Consider the following 19,015-nt stretch of genomic DNA (forward strand, 5'->3'; position numbering starts at 1 on the left):
CTGGACCCAGAAAATAAGCCTGTAGTCAAGTTGAATACCTAAGTACTTTACTACTTTTTGGGTCACTAAGGACGTGTCGCCTATTTGCATGCTGACCTCGAGTGGCATGTGACGTCGTGTCATAAGGAGGATGACTTCGGTTTTATGTTTGCCGAGTTCCAGGTCGTGGTCCTCAAGCCATATTTGCGTCCTTATCATGACTTGGTTCAGCTTCCTTCTAGCGTCCTCAGTGTCCCGAGCTGGTATGACCGCCACTATATCGTGCGCGTATCCGACTAAATATGTATCTTCTGGCATTTCTATGCTCAATATCTCGTCGTAGCTCAGATTCCAGAGATCTGGGCCGAAAATAGATCCTTGAGCAGCGCCAGACGTTATCGCTTTTTTTTCTGACCATCTGGTGTGTCGTACAGCAGTTCGCGCTCACTCAGGTAGCTCTGGGGAATCCTTAGCCGGTATACAAGTATTCGAAACCTTTCTCATAGTGCCCTTATAATGTCTGTCCATCGTAGACTGTTCAAGGCGTTTCGTACATCAAGCGTTGCCAGGACGGTGATGCGGATCGGGTAGTGGCGTCTGCGTTAAGCGCTGCTTACTACCTCCTCTATTGCGCCAAGGGTTGATTTTCCACGTCGGAAACCGTATTGCCTTGCTGACAATCCTCCTGCTCTCTCAACAGACTCTGCAAGTCTACGCTGTATTTACGCTGAGTTTCTCAAACAATTTCCCGGCGCTGTCCAGCATGCAAAGCGGACGCCAAGCTAACGGTTGCGCTGGGTCACCCCTACCCTTACTGATCAGGATCAGTTTCTGTATTTTCCACAGCTTAGGGAAGATGCTTTGAGTAATGCATGCATTGTAAACGTCGAGCATCACATCTGGCCGGCTTTCAGCCACAAGTTTGAGTGCTTCAGCTGAGATGCCATCTGGACCTGAAGCTTTGATTCTTTTCAGGCTTCTTGTCGCGGTTTTAAGCTCTTTCTCGGTGAAGAGTGGGAGCATCTCGTCTCCTTGGGGGTCTCGGTCCCCGTACAGCATAGGGGCGTGGGGAACAGCCTGTCCACTATTTTGCTGATAGCATCACTGTCTAGATATACGGCTGTGGAGTTGGCGTTTAGCTTCCCCGTTACAATTTTATAGCCCAGACCCCAAGGGTTGTTATTTAGGTCCCTTCGGAGTTCCTCCCATTTTGCCTTCTTACTGGCGATGATTGCTTGCTTCAACGCTTTTCGGGATTGTCTGAAATCAGCAGCTTCCGCCTCTGCTTCTCTGTTTCGTCTGGCTCTGGTGTACCTTCTTCTTCTTCGGCGAGTACTGTTCGACAAACGCTTGATGACGTTACTTCATGTGTAAGTAATCATATTATACTCGTATATTCCGCTCTTTGGGTCCACACCTAAGGAGCTATTGGATTTTAATAAGCACAAGAGAGCCACTGTCACCGACTGGGAGAGTTTGCCCCGACCAGGTCTTTAGGTCGAAATTTTGAAAGGTAATTTTGTCCTTTTGGAATAACAGCATTTTCCAGTAAAGCAAATTTTCTTGCACATGCTGAAAATTCAATATGAAATTCCCTTCATTTATTCTCCAAATGCAATGTGCAAAGTGTGTACATGAAGTGTATCGTAGTTAATACAGTTCCTCAAAAAGTTCATTAAAATGGCGTAACTATTGCATTTGCGAAGCGTTTTAAAAGGTCATACTTCTACTTGTATCTTACATATTTCGATAGAAACATGTGCTTACATAGGCATAGAAATAAACAAAAATATATTTTATAATTTGTGTACAAATATCAAATACGATTTGAGATACTCTATGATTGGATTACATAACTCCTGCGCACATAAAATTGCACACTTGCCAAGGCCTTAAGTGATTGTGATCATAACCAATCACAACAACTTCATCTATAAAATACACAATACACTTAGGTATGATAAATAAAAAAATAAGAGTTAAACAACAAAAAGCGAAACTGATTTACAATCCAGTCAACAGCCGGCACGTCAACGAAGTCAGCATTGACTCGAGAGTCATACAAGCTCATGCGGTAATGCCAAAGAACCTAACAAGTTGGTCCACGATCAGTCAACAAGAACTGTAACAACAACAAAACAATCACCAAAAACAACAACCACACTGGCGTGTGTTAAACAGCAGTTAATCGTGAATAAAGACAACCGAAACAAGTTTGACAAGATTTCAAATTGCAAACCGCAAATTTTGTTCTGAGAATTAAATAAGAATGTGTAACTGTGACTGCAAAGCGGCTCGTGAGCAAACTACTAACGTCCATAACACTTTCAACGCCAACGTCAAGTATCAGCGACATTTTTGTCAATTTACCATCTGATCGCAGTCAAACTAAACGAAAGCAGCATAGAAGAAGGGGATATACAATTTAAATAACTCTATGCGATTATGTGTTAAATACAAAAAATTACATTCAATAATATATTAACCAACAATTTTCTATGAAAGAGCGGAAAGCGTTTGAATACTGCTGTTCCTCACTCTTTCTTTCCTACCATAGTTTTCGAATATAAATGCACACTTATACTCGTACACAAAAAAGCATTTACGTTCCGTACGTTACCAGTTATGCATTGCTCTATATACGAAAATAGCGCAAACCACCTTCACCACTTGGAAACCGGTAAAGTAAGTTAAAGCGTCTCTTGTGCTTAGTACTACGTACAATCGAATCCAACTGATTTACTTACATGCGAAGCTTTTGCTCGTATTTAAACATACTTTGCTGGCAAAAATCACTTCTTATATAAACATTTACAAACGTACCTACAAATGTGCAATGCGCCGCAGGTTTCTAATTCATACCCTTTTAGGGAATTCGGGACTGGGACTGGTATAATTCCGTTCTCGCGTCATGCAGTGCAACTGCCCCTGCAGTTGGAAGGATAGATGGTTTTTATGAGAAGAACTTTCACCCATTACCCTTTGAATGCGCGATCTATTAGAAAAAACTATCGAACTCGGAACAAACCAAATGGTTGTCACGAAATGCCTTTCATGGCTACGGATGCCGCCAACACTGATATAAAATATTTATTCCCAGCCGTCCCTGTCCACGTGGGTTTAAACTAATATCCATACATTCTGACTTTTATACTACTTTTTGTGCCTTTATTCATACATACGAACATATTATATTATACTAAGTTTCGTTAAAGTAAAAACACCGCGAAGGTAGGCACCTTGTCGTGGTGCGAGGGCTTAGCCGAATCATTAGTCAGACTTTATCAAAGGATGATAGTGTGCCCGTTTACGTACATTCCAGTATTGAGCGAGCGCATTCCATCCCTATGGTTCAACTGCCTTTTTGAACGATGACCAAGTTCTGGTAATCGGAGCAGCAAAACTCTTGAAGAAACTCTGGATTGAATCAAGGTGTAGTATGGCCCGTGTCGGTGATGGGAAGCCAGATTTAAAAAATAGCGCAGTCACGAATGGAGCACTCCTGGCGACCTCCGGTTCTATCTAGCCTTGCACATGTAGACGGACCTCTGTGCAGGACCTCTTTTGTTCGACACTCGTGGGACCAAAAATGAGCGGAATTTCTAAAAAAACAAAAAAATATGTCTTCTTCTTCTTCTTAATTGGCGCGATAACCGCTGACGCGATTTTGGCCGAGTTTAACAAAGCGCGCCAGTCGTTTCTTTCTCGTGCTAACCGGTGACAGTTGGACACAGAAAGAGAAGTCAAGTCCTTCTCAACCTGATCTTTCCAACGCAAAGGAGGCCTTCCTCTTCCTCTGCTACCACCAGCTGGTACCGCATCATATACTTTCAGAACCGGAGCGTTTGTATCCATTCGGACGACATGACCCAGCCAACGTAGCCGCTGGATCTTTATTCGCTGCGCTATGTCTATGTCGTCGTAAAGCTCATACAGCTCATCGTTCCTTCGCCTGCGATATTCGCCGTTGCCAATGTGCAAAGGTCCAAAAATCTTACGCAGAATCTTTTTCTCAAACACTCCAAGCGTCGCTTTATCGGATGTTGTCATCTTCCACGCTTCTGCGCCATACGTTAGAACGGCGGGAGGATGGTTCCATGTGTAGAAGTCCACGCAACTGGGAAAAGTTACTGATCGCCATTCACTTGGGAGTGGCCAGGACGATTATTCTGCATATGGTTCAAGTAGCTCATAACTCTCGGGATTTGCCCAAGTATCCTCTGGGGAGCTTCTGAACACCCGTTCGCATTCCAGGATAGCTGGTTGCATGACAAGGAAAACCGCTCTCCAATCATTTTACTGCGAGAGTTATTGGGGTCACCTCCGCCTAGGAAAAACGTACCCCATTCCATCTCAACATTACTCAAAGCGCGGGGGACGGCACCTGCTTTAAGCTTTAACCGCCAGGTGGTTGTTGCTGCCAGGCTGCTCAAAACAGGTCACAAATATATGCATGTCCGCCACATGCTTAGGCAGTCCGAAGCAGGCCTATTATAAAAAGAAATCGGCCATCAGGGCCTATTATAAGTTAAGAGATCTACCAGCGGAGGAACAGGCCAGGGCTGTTGAATGGGCAAAGGAGGTGGTATCCAGCTTGAGAAAACCAGCGGATACTGCTCCAAAAAGGCAAATATCGGCTGAGCACACAGGAGAAAGGGTGTTTGGTGAAGTAGTAAAGGGTGGCGGTGAGGTACTGGTCATCGTTGACAGAGCGGAGGAAGTAGGGACTATCCCCAAGAAGAAATGGAGGTAATTGAAGTAAGCCATTGCCGAAGTCTACCTGCAGGTTCTAAAGGAAAACCCCGGATCTCCTCCACTCTGCCACAATAGCACCTAGTATCAAGATAGGACGAAATTCTGCGCTTGTGAGGACAATAGGTTAGCTCAGCTCTAAAGCTGGCCGTAAGTGAAGTTGGTGAGGTTTGATAGGACGTCTCATCGACACCAAAGTCGCCATTTTTGAGCTGTTCCGGGCTGCTTCGGCAGCTTTTTGATATCAATGAAAAGCAAAGAAGAGCAGATGTCAAAAATGTTGGGTCCATTTCTAAGCCTCAAAACTAATAAAAAATTAAATAACTTAAAAATATATAATAATTAACACTGTTTTGTAGAGCAGCAAGAGTTCTATCGAATGAATGCTTACACTTGCCTAACAGCAAACAAAATATGAAAACGCTATGCACTTATTCCCCAACCCAATATTTAACTAAAAATTTTAACTTTTTGGGAAAAATTAAAACTGAACATACTTTAGCAATACTATACGTATTTAAACAGAGATAACAAAACTTCAGCAACTGCTCAATTGATTGGTGAGATGGTTTGAGTTCGATTAGTTGCTCGGTTATTTAGTCTATCGGTGTAGTCTATAAGTGTAATAGCCAACAAGCGTAATCTCTCATGTTTCGATTAACAATTTTTATTTTGAAAATTGACTAATGATACTGTGCACACCAGACGGTAAACGAATGTACAAACCAGCAAAGCGCCTACTGCCGAACTTTTGACCACGTGAAGTAGAAGACTAGCACGCATTGGTGCCTCACGTTTCTTTGACCTCGATTCCATGTGCTAGCTGTGTATGTATAGAAATATGAAACAGATATCGCTTATGCGAAATTTAATAATGAGAATGAGAGAAAAAGTGATTTTAACACATTTAGTTTAATTAATTTCTCATTAAAAACATTATAAATGTATTTTATATATGTAAAATCATAATGTAAATCCAATAAATTAATCTCAGCGTAAGCTAAAAAATAATAGGTACATTCGACAACTGAATGCGAAAGACAATGGAATCTTGAAATTGTTCAAAAATCGGTACTAAAAAATTAGTAATAGATAACGAAAATTGTAACGTATTGGAAGTAAGTGTATTATTTTTCGCGCCCAAAACAGGCCAATTTTCCCTCACGTAAAAATTATTGAAGCTTAACCCTAACTTAACCTAACCCTTAACATAAACTTCATATACCCTATGATCAGAAAGCACCGGGAATGTTTAATTTAAACGAACCGCGCTCGTGGGAACGGGTCCATATTTTTTTCTCAGTCGATAGAAGAGATCAATCCCTTCGTCGGCCTACCAGGGGTGCATGGAGGACTGAGTTCAACGATGGCACATATGTGTTGCTTCAGACGTGTAATATTTTGAAGGAGATGAAATAAATTTTCCTGAAATTTAACTCTGTTTTGTTTTATTTAAGGGGGGAAGCTGGTCTAGAATTTTGAAAAAATCGAAAAATTTTTTTTTGTCTTAAAAGGTGCTTTAGGGTCTTAGAAATAATATACCAAATGAGGGATGCCAGCAAAAATGTCTAAATGCCCAAATTTTTCATTCGACGGCAGTGCCTCGCAGGTATGCCCCGAACGCTACTTACAACTTTAAACGCGTTTTTCTCGAAATCACTTTTTTTTAAACTGGCCGAAGACATAACTCGAACAAATCTTTACCGATTCTTACGAAATTTTGACAATACATTCGAAATACCTTTCTCCGGAGACGTACGTAGGATTTTTTATTTATATTACATAGTTTTTTTTTTAATCAACAATTTTATGTCGTTCTTTATAGTGAAAATTGTAACTTTTTGTTCAAACGTGCACCATTTCGCGAAAAAACAAAATATCGAAAAAATCCTACGTACGTCTCTTTCTGTTGTTATATAGAAACTAAAAAAATTTTATTTTTTGATCCAGGACAAAAATTAAGGAGTTTACATCTTCGGCAATGGACCCACTAGAAAACAAGGCGCCTTAGGAGAACTGGTGGACAGCGGCCATTTTGAAATTAATTCAGACGAAAAATTTTGTATTTGTACCATGAAAGCTATATTATTAAACCTATTTCACAGATTTTCGATTGATTCCTTTGTTGAGTCAAAATAAATTCATAAAATATGCCCATTTTTTGCGCTCTAGACCAGCTTCCCCCCTTAAACATTACCGGTAATTTCAGATCATAGGGTAAGCTGTTTAATGTTTACACGCAAGTGGAAAATAAAATTTCATAAACACTTAACTTTTTTTAAAGCCGATCAACTTTTTGCACCTGTTAGTGTTTTAGTCTCTTCAAAAGAAAAATTTTCCCTAGCCCCCTAACTATCATACCCAGCACAGCCTGAACATGAAAAAACTTAATATAAGTCTAAAGTTTCAGTTATTTTAAGCAGTAATAAGCTACCATCCGGTAGCGCTTGGGTTCAGAACCTCCTGTGGAGACGAAACACCAAGATAGAACGATTTTTTCTAATCACTTTTGCTCCTCGACGGGCAATGGCAAACCTCCGAGTGCATTTCTCTCACATAACAGCTCCTCATGAAAAACGATCAGCCATGTAGAGGTTGCATTTAACTGTAAACTGCGCTCACATCCATAGTTTGCCATTAGAACTACAAATATTTAAAACCAGTAAGCCACATTACTTTTGTTCTACCAACCATATCTTATCTCTTCCATGTGCTATATAATTTAAAAAACCATTCATAATTATAATAAATTAGGTTAGGTTAAATTACAATGTTTATCCACTCAGGCTCATAGTCCACAGTGATAAAGCAAGGGGAACTTGTCCTCATCTCCCTAGATTGGGTTATGTTGAAGCGCCGTCCCACTATGGACACACTCAGGCTCATAGTCCATTGTGATGCCGCGAAGGGAAGTTCCCCTTATCTCTCCTAAAACCAAAACCAAAAATTTTAGAAGAAAATTCAAAATTTAAGTGAATCTGCGCCTGGATAGAGCTGAGCAGTGGCACGCAAAGGGTGAGACTGTGTCTTCCTCTAATGCTAAATTTGTGCTGCTGTGCTTTTAGCATTGAGAACAATTATCGAACAATTAATTCTGCAAGTGATTTTCTTAAACATTTCTCAAGAATAAATAGCTTCCATATTTGTAGGGTAAACCAATATTATTTTCAATATTCTTGTTAGAAAATCAGTCAAAATATTGCTTGTACTGCCCAATGAAATGGCTAGGGATTCTACTAAATCTCTTTTAGTCCCTTAATGATTTTCCAACACTATATCCTGTATTGTTTCCACGATTTCTGGAGATGTTGCTGTTTTTAGACATCCTTGACGTGGATCGTCTTCACGACTTGTACGACCATGCTTGAATTCAGCAACCCCTCTTTCTATGTGTTAATTGATGGCGAAGAATCCTTATACACTTTCAACATTCGTACAAAAATTTCCTTCGCTTTCAAACCTTCCAAAAATAAAAATTCAATCACTGCACGATACTTGATTTTTTCCATTGTAGAAAATCCTGTGGCCCGCGGATACCAAATGGCTGGTAAACAAAGAATGAATGACTTCTTGAATTGAAACTTCAGATACGTTCATATGAAGAGTGTACCAACATAACAAAGAAAGATTTAGTCTAGTAGCCACACCCTCTCTTATCTTTAGTATTTAATTAGCGTATAATTTTGTATCCACTTTATAACAATTTCCCCTGACTGGTTTTTAAATAATGAAAACATCTTTAAATATTAAAAAAAATATATATATAGTATATATATTAGACATTTGTAATCGATTGATTTTTCCATTTGAGATTATCAATCATTTGCTCGTGATTTAACGCTATCTCTGGCGATCTGATAGTGTTTTCGGTAAAAATGTAGCTTACAAATAATTGGAGATAAAGAAAACAATATTAATTAAATCTACAAAAACAGTGTATTGCGCATGCGCAAAATTAACTGCAAAGCCGCTGCATAACCGGTTGAGAGAGAAAACCCACTCGGATGGCGAGAGCTGAGGGAAAAAGCTAAAATTATACTCATACGCTAACATCGCTGACTACGAGTGTAACGAAAAGCATTTTTGTATGGCTGACATGTGTGATTTGACAACAGCGCGCATGCGTACTTTGCATTAGCTCAGCTCAACACAGCGTCGTACCATTCCAATCAATTTGCATGGGAGTAAGTAAGTTTTGCTCAATTGGTATTCGGTGTCAGCAACTTCCAATGGTGGTGGTAGCAGCAACAAGTGAACATTTTTTCAAGCCAAATGGCAGTTGGCCAATCGTTGGCTAATTTAGTCTGCGCTTGAGCAGCACTGCGAACGGTACACACAATTTCAAACGAGTTTAGTGTATTCAGTGGGTTGCAAAATAAGGAAAAAGTAAATGCATAAATATATTTGTTTTATTTTTTTATTTTTCTAATTTATTGTGAACATTGTGAAAATTGCTTGAATTGAGCCCAGCATATTCATACTCTTGTGCCATAATTTTAATTTTAGTCTAAATTTTAGTATATAAAATGTCTTGAAAAATTATTCAAGCCAAAATTAATTTCGTAATCTAAATTTGGTGTCATTTGCATACCTTTGTCAGGCAATAACTTTGAGTGTTTTGCTATAATGAGTTTTCTACGTTGCCAAGTGAATCTTTGAAATTTAGTGATTGAAATATGAATAAATTTTATTTAAAAAATGTTTAAAATATAATGAAAACACAGCATAAAGATGTAACCACCTTAGTTAAAACTAAGAAAAAGCAGCAATAAAAACAGAGTGCTTAAATGCTAATACATTTCTACCGTATGGGTATGCGTGCTTTTTTATCGAAATTTGCTTGTGTTTTACGGCTACAGTGCAACATGCAACAAGAAAAGTGTCTAGTTTCGCACACAAACACATACACTTACAATAATTACTAAGCCACTAAATACACAGACACACACTACATGTAAATGTATATATATATATATATATATATATGTATATGTACATACACTATAGGAGATTGGAACAAAGGCGTGATTTTTTGTAGTGGTAGTTTCTTATTCAAGTGCTGTTGCTTGCATGCGAAATTTTATCCGTTCATGCGGATACTTTTTGCATTTGTATGCATAAGTTCGGTTGTGTTGTTGTCTTTTTATTTTCTTTTACTAACTCTCTTTAAATCGTACAAGTATTTTCCAATGCCTTTTCTTCATTGAATGCTCATTTTTGCCACGAAATTTGCTTATGTGTATTGCAGACTATACATTCACGCATATACATACATATACATGTACATGTAGACATTTTCTATACAAGAAGAAGTAAAAATATTATGTTCACGTTTTTTTTTATTACTCTTCATTTACATTTCAACAGTTGCTTTATAACAATACAAGCTAATAGAACCATTATTAAACAAAAAGACGGTAGACAATTTTTTGTTAACAGTGCAAGGAAAATGTTAAATTAAAGCTCCTACAAATAAAAACAAAACACAAAAAAAGTGCAATAACAAGTCAGGTGAAACGAAAAGCTGTCGAAAGCAACAACAGGAAGAGATTTACCAGAAAGGCAAACTAAACGTGGAGCAGCAACGAAAGACTTCAGCAACGAACTTGGTTTTGAAATACTTTTCATAAACTACGGCCATTTTGATAAAATTTCAAGTAAGTTTTCATATACAATTTTGCTCACTAATATCACGCAGTAACAAAACCCAAACACCATAATATTGCAAAACAAATTTAATGACACAATAGGTTTATTTGCATTCTTTTCGCCCACTCCCTTCATTACCGAAAATACCCGCGTTGTAGTTGCGAAAATGCAAATTATTTACCAGTAATTTTCGCCGCTTGCTGTCGTACTGGTGTTTGCATTATTTCTTGCACAACAAATACAACAGCACAATAAATACTAAACAATAAATATGCACACGCACACACTGTTAAATGCATATGTACATAAGCATATCTACATAAAAACACATTATATGCAAAGATAAAAACAATTGCAAGCCTATGTAAATTCACATAGCCACAATACCTTGCAACAAACAAAAGCACACACAAAAGAAAAAGATTTCGAAATATTTCAGGCATTGCTAATTATGCCCCATTGTGTGGCACTAACTTCCCGCCACGGTCACTCCGTCCCTCAGACTATTTCGTTCGTCTACGTTTCTCTATGAAACTAAAAACGTTCAAAAACCGTTTATTTCAAAATCGTCAGTTTTAGAGTGAAGCAAAATTAATAGCTGTAATATCGAAAACTGCGTCAGTACTTGCATACATATATGAATTCATTGGAGCAGCGTTTTGTGTCAGTTTTTGCACCAACACCAATAACGAACAGCACGTCATCATAGTTATCAAAATTGCAAATGCCTGGGGCAATAGCAACGGCGGCGGCAACACAAACCACTTTCGGCTCCGCCTTCTCTGATGCGCAACAAGAAATTGTAACAAATTTTCGCCAATTTTACTTTCAATCGCGCCGCGCTTTCCTACTCACTTTCATTTGATATTTTTCATTCACTTACTCGCTTAGACGAATGTGTACACATATCTGTTGTTATTTTAATTTTCTCTTTTCCCCCCGAGGAGTTTTCCCCCTTTTGTAAGCCTTCGCTATTGTTGTTTCTAACTTAGTCTTATTTTAATTAATACGCATTGCAAAAAGTTTGATTTTGAACGCTTCTCATAATTTGATGCACGATTGCGTAAAGGCGTTTGTACTTTTATTTTTCTTTTCACTTATATTGTAGCGAATTACAACAATAAGTGTTTAATTGAGTTGTTAAATAATTTCGACCTTCTGTACTTTCGGTCAATGTGATTTATTATAGGTAAAGAGATACATGTCTATATACATAACGAAATAACTGTTATGCGGATAGTTATTGATTTCGTTTAAATACTTTTAATGGCGTAAAGTACATAAATCAATAATACCAAATCTTATAATTTGTGTTTTTCTATTGTGTTGACTTAACATTTTTATAGAATTTTTACTCTGAAATTAAATAAGGCTCACAGTAGGAAGGTTTGTGCGGGACTACCATTCGGGAGTGCGTAGGTTCGGATCATTGTGCAAACAAAATGATAGAAAAAGATTTTTTCTAATAGCGGTCGCTCCTCGGCAGACAATAACAATCCTCCGTATGCGTATTTCTGCCATGAAAAAGCTCCTCCTCAAAAAAAGCATTTGCCATTCTGGGGTAGCATAAAACTTGCACTTCCTCCATTTTGAGAGCAATGTCCAGATGCAGTCCACAAATGGCAGAGAGGGTCGGCCAACACTTAACAAAGGCCGACACACAACATGTCAGTTTTGTGTACATATACAGATTCGCATGATTCCACTCCCTATCCATGCCTAGAATAACTTGGTGTCATCTTGAAGAACTTCCGCTTAGTTTTTTGATCAGGAATTCCAAACAACACAAGATGATTCGTCTGTGAACATAACTTTCGCCCAATCACGATTCAAATTTCCATTTGACCATACTAATCGTTTTTGAATATGCGCTTCCGTTAAAAGAAGGGTTTGGAGTGTTCCACTTCGATTTCTGCTGTCAGATTCCTCCAATCTCCGTCCGTTTCTACAAATAGAAATGTCTATGCTTTTTGACGAAAGCTTTTATTCCCTTACCTCAGGCTTAGGATAGGATTTTTTACGAATAAATTTGCAATGGCTTTGTTGTCGTTTTTTGAGGTTGCTTTAGTCAATACCATTACTCTTGAAATTAAAGTTCCACTTTCTTACAAGTAGGCTTGCCTATTTTAAGTACGTAGCGGCTTCGCTAGTAAGTATTTTTGAGGCTTTTGGACGACTTCCCAGAAACACAATTTCAAAACGCGTTTAAATACAGCACTCATAGTCTTAGCAAGTATCCACTTAAAATAACAACACACACATGAAGGGCTCACTGCACTACTCAATTAGAATTTACCGGCATCAAGCAAATTGCATATAGTACCACGCAAATCTCTTTTGAGAAACACCTGTATACATAAATAGACGGTGGAATAGCGATGACTTGCAAGCTCAATAAGTGGAAAATAGCTGTAATTCGTAACAAAGTTCCGTCCCTCCAATAATCCGTATCTCATCATCTACGGAAAAGTCGGGCTTTTGGGTTGAAATTAGACATGGAGATTTTTATTTTTATTTTTAGTGGAGGAGTTTTAGCAATTTCGTCTATGAAGGGAAAAGGATATGTGAAGTTTTCCGACGAATGCATTGTTTGCGCTCGCAGAGTTTTTCTTAAAACTTCTTTTCTATTTAACTTTTGTACATATCTTGATTTAGTTCGGTTACCATTACTCAAACAATTTTAAGAGAGAGAAATTTAAAATTGAAATTATTGTAATCATTCTATGTTCTTGCCCTGCATTAGCTAGAACCCGAATGAAGTGTTCAGTAGCTCTACAATATATATATATATATATATAATTGGCGCATACACTCCTTTTGGGTGTTTGGCCGAGCTCGTCCTCCTATTTTTGGTGTGCGCCTTAATGTTGTTCCACAAATGGAGGAACCTACAGTTTTAAGCCGACTCCGAACTGCAGATATTTTTATGAGGAGCTTTTTCATGGCAGAAATATACTCGAAGGTTTGCCATTGCCTGCCGAGGGACGACCGCTATTAGAAAAATGTTTTTCTTTAATTTTGGTGTTTCACCGAGATTTGAACCTACGTTCTCTCTGTAAATTTCCAATGGTAGTCACGCACCAACCCATTGGGCTACGGCGGCCGACTACAATATGATAGGTTAGAATATCTCTCGGGGTTAGAGCTTCAGAGCTTACTTAGATTCGCAAAAAACGCAGGCTTGTTACAAGAAGCCTACTACAAGGAAACGTAAGGGTCAACCTCCATCTGGAACCACTAAGGACCAATAGGTATATGTGATGGCTTTCAGCCAGCCAGGTCAACCTAACCTAACCTATTGTAATCGTTCATCGAAAGGTTTAAGATTACAATTACTGTATTTTTAATTAAAGACTCAAAGTCGACTATCAAGACTAAAGTAATTCTAAATTAACAAATTTTTAAAATCTTTAAATTTTTAAAGATTAAAATCCTTATCACCAAGCTGCAGTTGTGCCTCGCGCTATTGAAATTTAAATTTGAAAAGGTCGAGCCAAGGAGCACCAGGAGATTTGGTGGCTCCTAAAACACTCAGGCTTAAGAGCCCATTGTATTTAAAGCTCTGGAAAGGGGGTAGATAGTCAAGGAGGGAAGGAGAAAAGTATCAGGGAAAGAGATAGGAAAGAATAGAGACAGAGATAGAGATAGTTAGTCCTGTGAGAATTTTCCAGATTCTTTGGCGAATCTGTAAATATCCTCCAGTTTTAGAGAACGAATATTACTCATTCTCATGACATCGGAACCCAATACTCGTAGCCTTGCTCTAGCAAAGGCAGGACACTCACAGAGAAAGTGCTCAGTGCTATCCGCCTCCTCAAAAGCATGACAGGCATACCGGGTTCTCGATGATTCCTATGGTGGTCATATGCTGACTCCATGGGTTGTGTCCTGTAATGATGCCGACCATCAACCGAATATCTTTCCTTCTAAGTTTTAGTAGAAAGTTTGACTGTTTTCTATTCGCGCTATTAGTCTTTAATTATTTTGCATTAAATGGATGATCACCAAATCCAAATATTCTATGAAACCTCCGAAAACTAAATACCTAAAGTGCATCTTATAAATTTATAAAAACTTTTCAGTTTTCTCGCCAGTTTCTTGGTGTAAACCATCTGCCGTTCTGTTCGAGTTAAAAATGTGGAATATTTATTTCGCTAAATCTATGAAAGCTTAAAATCTCACTATTATCATGCAAATCTTCCGACTGCTATCATAACTTCTGCTGAACGCTTTGGGTTTCGACTTCTTTATCTTCTTCATTGATTTCACTGCTGTACACAGGCGCAAACATCTTTTATTAGAAGTTTCGTCGAGCTTTTCCTCCTTTTCGTGGTGTGCGTCTTTATGTGATGTTTGCTATTATATGAATAGGGGCAACAGCTATTACAAATAAAATTTCCTATTATTTAATTTTTCATGTCCCCAGTGGCCATTGTCCCCGGAACCAACCGTTGCCCTACAGTTGCCCTCAATGGAGAAGTACTCCTTCATAATTTAGGTATGGGCTGTGGATTGGACACCATGTCGTCGTTCTTATCATATCTTATTTCTCATTACGCTCTTTTCAACTCGGGACAACTCTCCCCCATAGCTAGCGTTACACGCGATCGTAACGTACTCTCCAGCCGGCATATTTTTTTCGGCTGCATTATCGCAAATTGAAAGTTTTTCTTTTGCATTCACTGTAATCGAAAAAATTTGGCTGCGATACGTAAAAGCGAAAAATATACAGTCATGTCCAAAATTAATATCGACACTTAGTGTAAAATATTTCAAAACCTAGCTCTGCTTTAATTCTTAGAAATGAGTAAGAACTAATTATAATATTTTTTTGCTTGCTAGTATGTCATTGAACCATTATTAAAGCACCAATACCTTCTTTTGCGTCGTTTCAACATTTTCGATAATTTTGGGAGGTAAATTAATTTTAACTTGTACGGATGTAATTTAGTCTCGAAAATTAAATTAACAATTTGAAATATGATGGATTTTCAAAAACTGTAGAGGATAAAGATATTGTATGTAAGATAAGGCATAAATATACATTAAACAAATAATCATGTAACATAATTTAGGTAATCACAGTGGGCAGACGAAAGCATTGCAGCATACAGCTTCGAGAAGTTAAAGACCCTTCGAAGTAAATGATTTTCGTACCTAAACATTGATTTGTTAAGGTTCACCTTACGACTGAATACCCTATGCTAATGCAACTGAATGGTAGAAAATGCAATCAAATATAAGCCACAAGCAAAAAAACACGCGTACGAAGACCATAACCTGGAAAAAATAAGAAGATTAAAATGTGTGAAAAAGAAGTGTGAAGAAGTGACATTAAAAGTGAATTTTCTTTGAATGTCGACACCTCCATTATTCGCAAAAGGCGGAGTAAAATTTAAAACCAAAAAGTGCAAGAAAAGTAACACTTCTATCAAACAAAATGCTACCAAAAGGCTAAATGCTATTGCACTTCGGTGTGTGTTTCAGTCAAGAAATGGTTTTTGTATAACAAAATCAACATATTAAACTGGCCTGCCCATTCACCGGATGTAAATACCATCGAAAACTTGTAAAAAGAGATAAAAATAGGTTTAAAAGGTAATTTGGAATGCTACTTTCCAGGTCACATGCCAAAAATCGGTTGAGTCTATGACTTGCCTATGTATGGCTATTATACAAAGCAAGGCTATGAAACGAAATATTAATAAATCAAAATACTTTAATGAGTAAATAATTTAAAAATGTTTAATTTTTGCAAGTGTCCATAACGTAACATGACTAGAGCTAATGGAATTTTTTTGGCTTGTTTTTGTTTTGTATAGAATTTGAATATCGCTATGCGTCCTTATTATTTTCCACATGACTGTAGGTCCACTGCTTGTGTATGTCGTTTTGTTGAGCAGAATTTGAATTTGAATTTATTTATTACTAGTATAATAATACATTATAATTTACAATAAACTGTAAGTCCTACAGAGACTATTAAAAGTCTGTTCGTAGGCTAGTAGCATTTATAATGACAATCTTAAAAACTAAATATAACATTTAACAAAATAAGGTTTGTATGTAACATACGTAACATACATTTGACTTACTAACTAACTAACAACAAACTTACTTATATCTAGCGGTTCTATGAAGAACATGAAATAATTTTGGTTTTTTTTTTTTTTTTTTTTTTTTGAAGAAGAACTTAATAGAAGAAATGAATAGCCGCACATTTTACGTCATCCTACGTCAAAAACATTAGGAGCATGCCTTTCAGCAATCATAGCATGATTTGCGCATCTTATTGGGTTGTAATCTGGTTTTACGGGGACCATTATTTTTCATAAAACATTTGTCACAAGATTCACCACTTCTCTGTAAAGTGAACTTTATTATGCTTTTGCAACTTAAATTCTATGATACAGCCAGATTTACGATTGTTTTACTTGAGAACAAACTCGTATCTCCCACTTTTTCGGTAGTCGATAAAAGCAAACTGCCTATTACAATTGCGTACTCATACACGTATGATATTACAAGTATGATATTCATGGTCGAATAAGTAAAACCTCATCCAAAAGCTGTTAAATGAGTCTCCCTTTTGCTATGCGTACATACATATTTTAAAAGTTTAATAGTTAAAAGTTAACACGTTTTTCTCTTATACGGAAGTTTGAGTATGCAAAATCGCAAACAGATAGTGTATACTAGAGTGTTTAGCTCAAGATTACACAATGTTTAGGACACAATTTTTTTTAGTAATATTTATATTTTTATCGAGACATTTGTTTCATTATTTGGTGTGGATTTTAGGCCACCTGTATCAACGGCTGCGCCCACTGTCAATTGCTCTCAGCCAAAAATGATCCACTATGCGCCACCTACGGCAAAGTCGAGGCGGTCAATTGCCTAAAAATATATTCCACAGCGAATGCATATAAAAGTAATAGTAAAAACCAACAATTGCTAATTAAAAAAACTTAAGAAACCAATTGGGCAATATCGCTTAAATTTTATATTTTCTCATTCTGTTTTACAGAGTCGCCAAATTGGTGCTTTAAACACTAGATTTAGAACTTTTCAAAATTAAAACGCTACAAAAATGGTTAACGGCTTACTCACCCTTTTAGTGCTTTTTCTGAGTTCATAGATAGTTACAAAATTTGATATATTTATTTCTATTTCAGAATTTTGCAATTCGGCTCTTGTTATTGGTTATCAATGAATATTTTTGAACGCAAGATTCGAAACCGCTGTATCTTCTTTCAGTTAATGTATTATATATTTGAGCCTTTTAATTCTATATTGAATATAGAGCCTGTTGCATTAATGCATTTCTCCACATAAAACAACGGATTAAAAACAAAATTATTGTGACAATTATAATAGACCAAAGTGGCCTAAAAAGGTGAAATAAGTATATGACATTTAAACTTTCTGCAGGCTTATTTGGCATGTATGACGTTTTTGACTTAACCCTTACCTACTTTACTGTTTTGAATAAAAAAACAATAACAATTATAACGCACACTAGTTGTTTATGCAAGGGAACTTACCGAATAAATATTTTCTTTTTTAATTTATTTGTTTATCAAACACACTACTATTCTTAATAATATCATAGGTAACATTACATAAAGGTAATGTGTATGGAATTAGCACAGGGACTCAGTAGGATACAAAATATAAAATAAAATATGTTGAAGTTTGGAAAGGATAGAAATAGAAGAGAAAAGGTAAAAAGAAAGATATACGTACACACTCGTATTAGCAGCATTTGGCAAGAAATTAATGTATCAGTTCACTTCTAAAGCGCGGTGTGATTCTGATTATTTTGATTTTCAGTGGTAAGAGTTTCCAAAGATGAACAGCAAGAACAATGAATTGACGTTCTGATTCTAGCCAACTGTATTTCATACTAAGCAAGATGAGAGATCGAGACGATTTTGCAAATTGAAGCAGTCCATAAGGTATTTGGGCTCCAGAGAAGTAATGACTTTGTGGAGAAGTGTTAAACATTTTAACTTTAGCAAGTCATTAAATCGTATGGCGAACATTAGTTTAGAAAAATGTGGATATGTGCTCGTGGCGTTTTATACAATTCACGTATCTAAATATAATGCTCCTTAAGCTTACTACTACATAGGCTATCAGAATCGGCATACAGTTCACAACCATAAAGTAACGTTGGTTTTAAGAACGTTTTTGCTAAAGCAGTCGAATTTTCACTGGGGTGAAATGCTGAGTAGTCCATAATGATCCTAGCATACTATATGCTTTGCCTAGCATACTATATGCTTTGCCTATTGTACTATGTTTGGTACGGACTCACCACTTACGGACACTCGCACTTTGACAGAAAAGGTTAAATATGTCAATGTGTCAATCCGATAAAGTTTTAGCTTTAATATTCATGAAAATATTCAAATTTATATGAATGTACTTATAATTATAAGTTCGGCAGGCAATCGATAGTGTAGAGGTTCGAAATCCTTGACACGAAACACCAATTGATAGAAAAAGTTTTTTTTTAATAGCGGCAATGACAAACGTCCGAGTGCCAGAAAAAATCTCTTTATAAAAAAACAATCATCTGCCCTTCGGAGGCGTCATTTGAGGAAAAACTTCACACAACTTTCACTCCATT

The 19,015-nt window shown here is 37.1% G+C and overlaps 1 protein-coding gene across 1 annotated transcript in view; it reads left to right on the forward strand.

The window, feature by feature from the left end:
• The first annotated feature begins 9,028 nt into the window (after nt 1-9,028).
• Nucleotides 9,029-19,015, forward strand: part of LOC129241816 (uncharacterized) — a 48,111-nt gene continuing 38,124 nt past the window's right edge. The window contains exons 1-2 of the mRNA XM_054878335.1: nt 9,029-9,117; nt 10,099-10,388. The gene's annotated coding sequence lies outside the window, so the exon portion shown is untranslated. The remainder of the gene's footprint in view (nt 9,118-10,098; nt 10,389-19,015) is intronic.

This window comes from Anastrepha obliqua, chromosome 3, assembly GCF_027943255.1.
Source record: "Anastrepha obliqua isolate idAnaObli1 chromosome 3, idAnaObli1_1.0, whole genome shotgun sequence".
Taxonomy (NCBI): Eukaryota; Metazoa; Arthropoda; class Insecta; order Diptera; family Tephritidae; genus Anastrepha; species Anastrepha obliqua.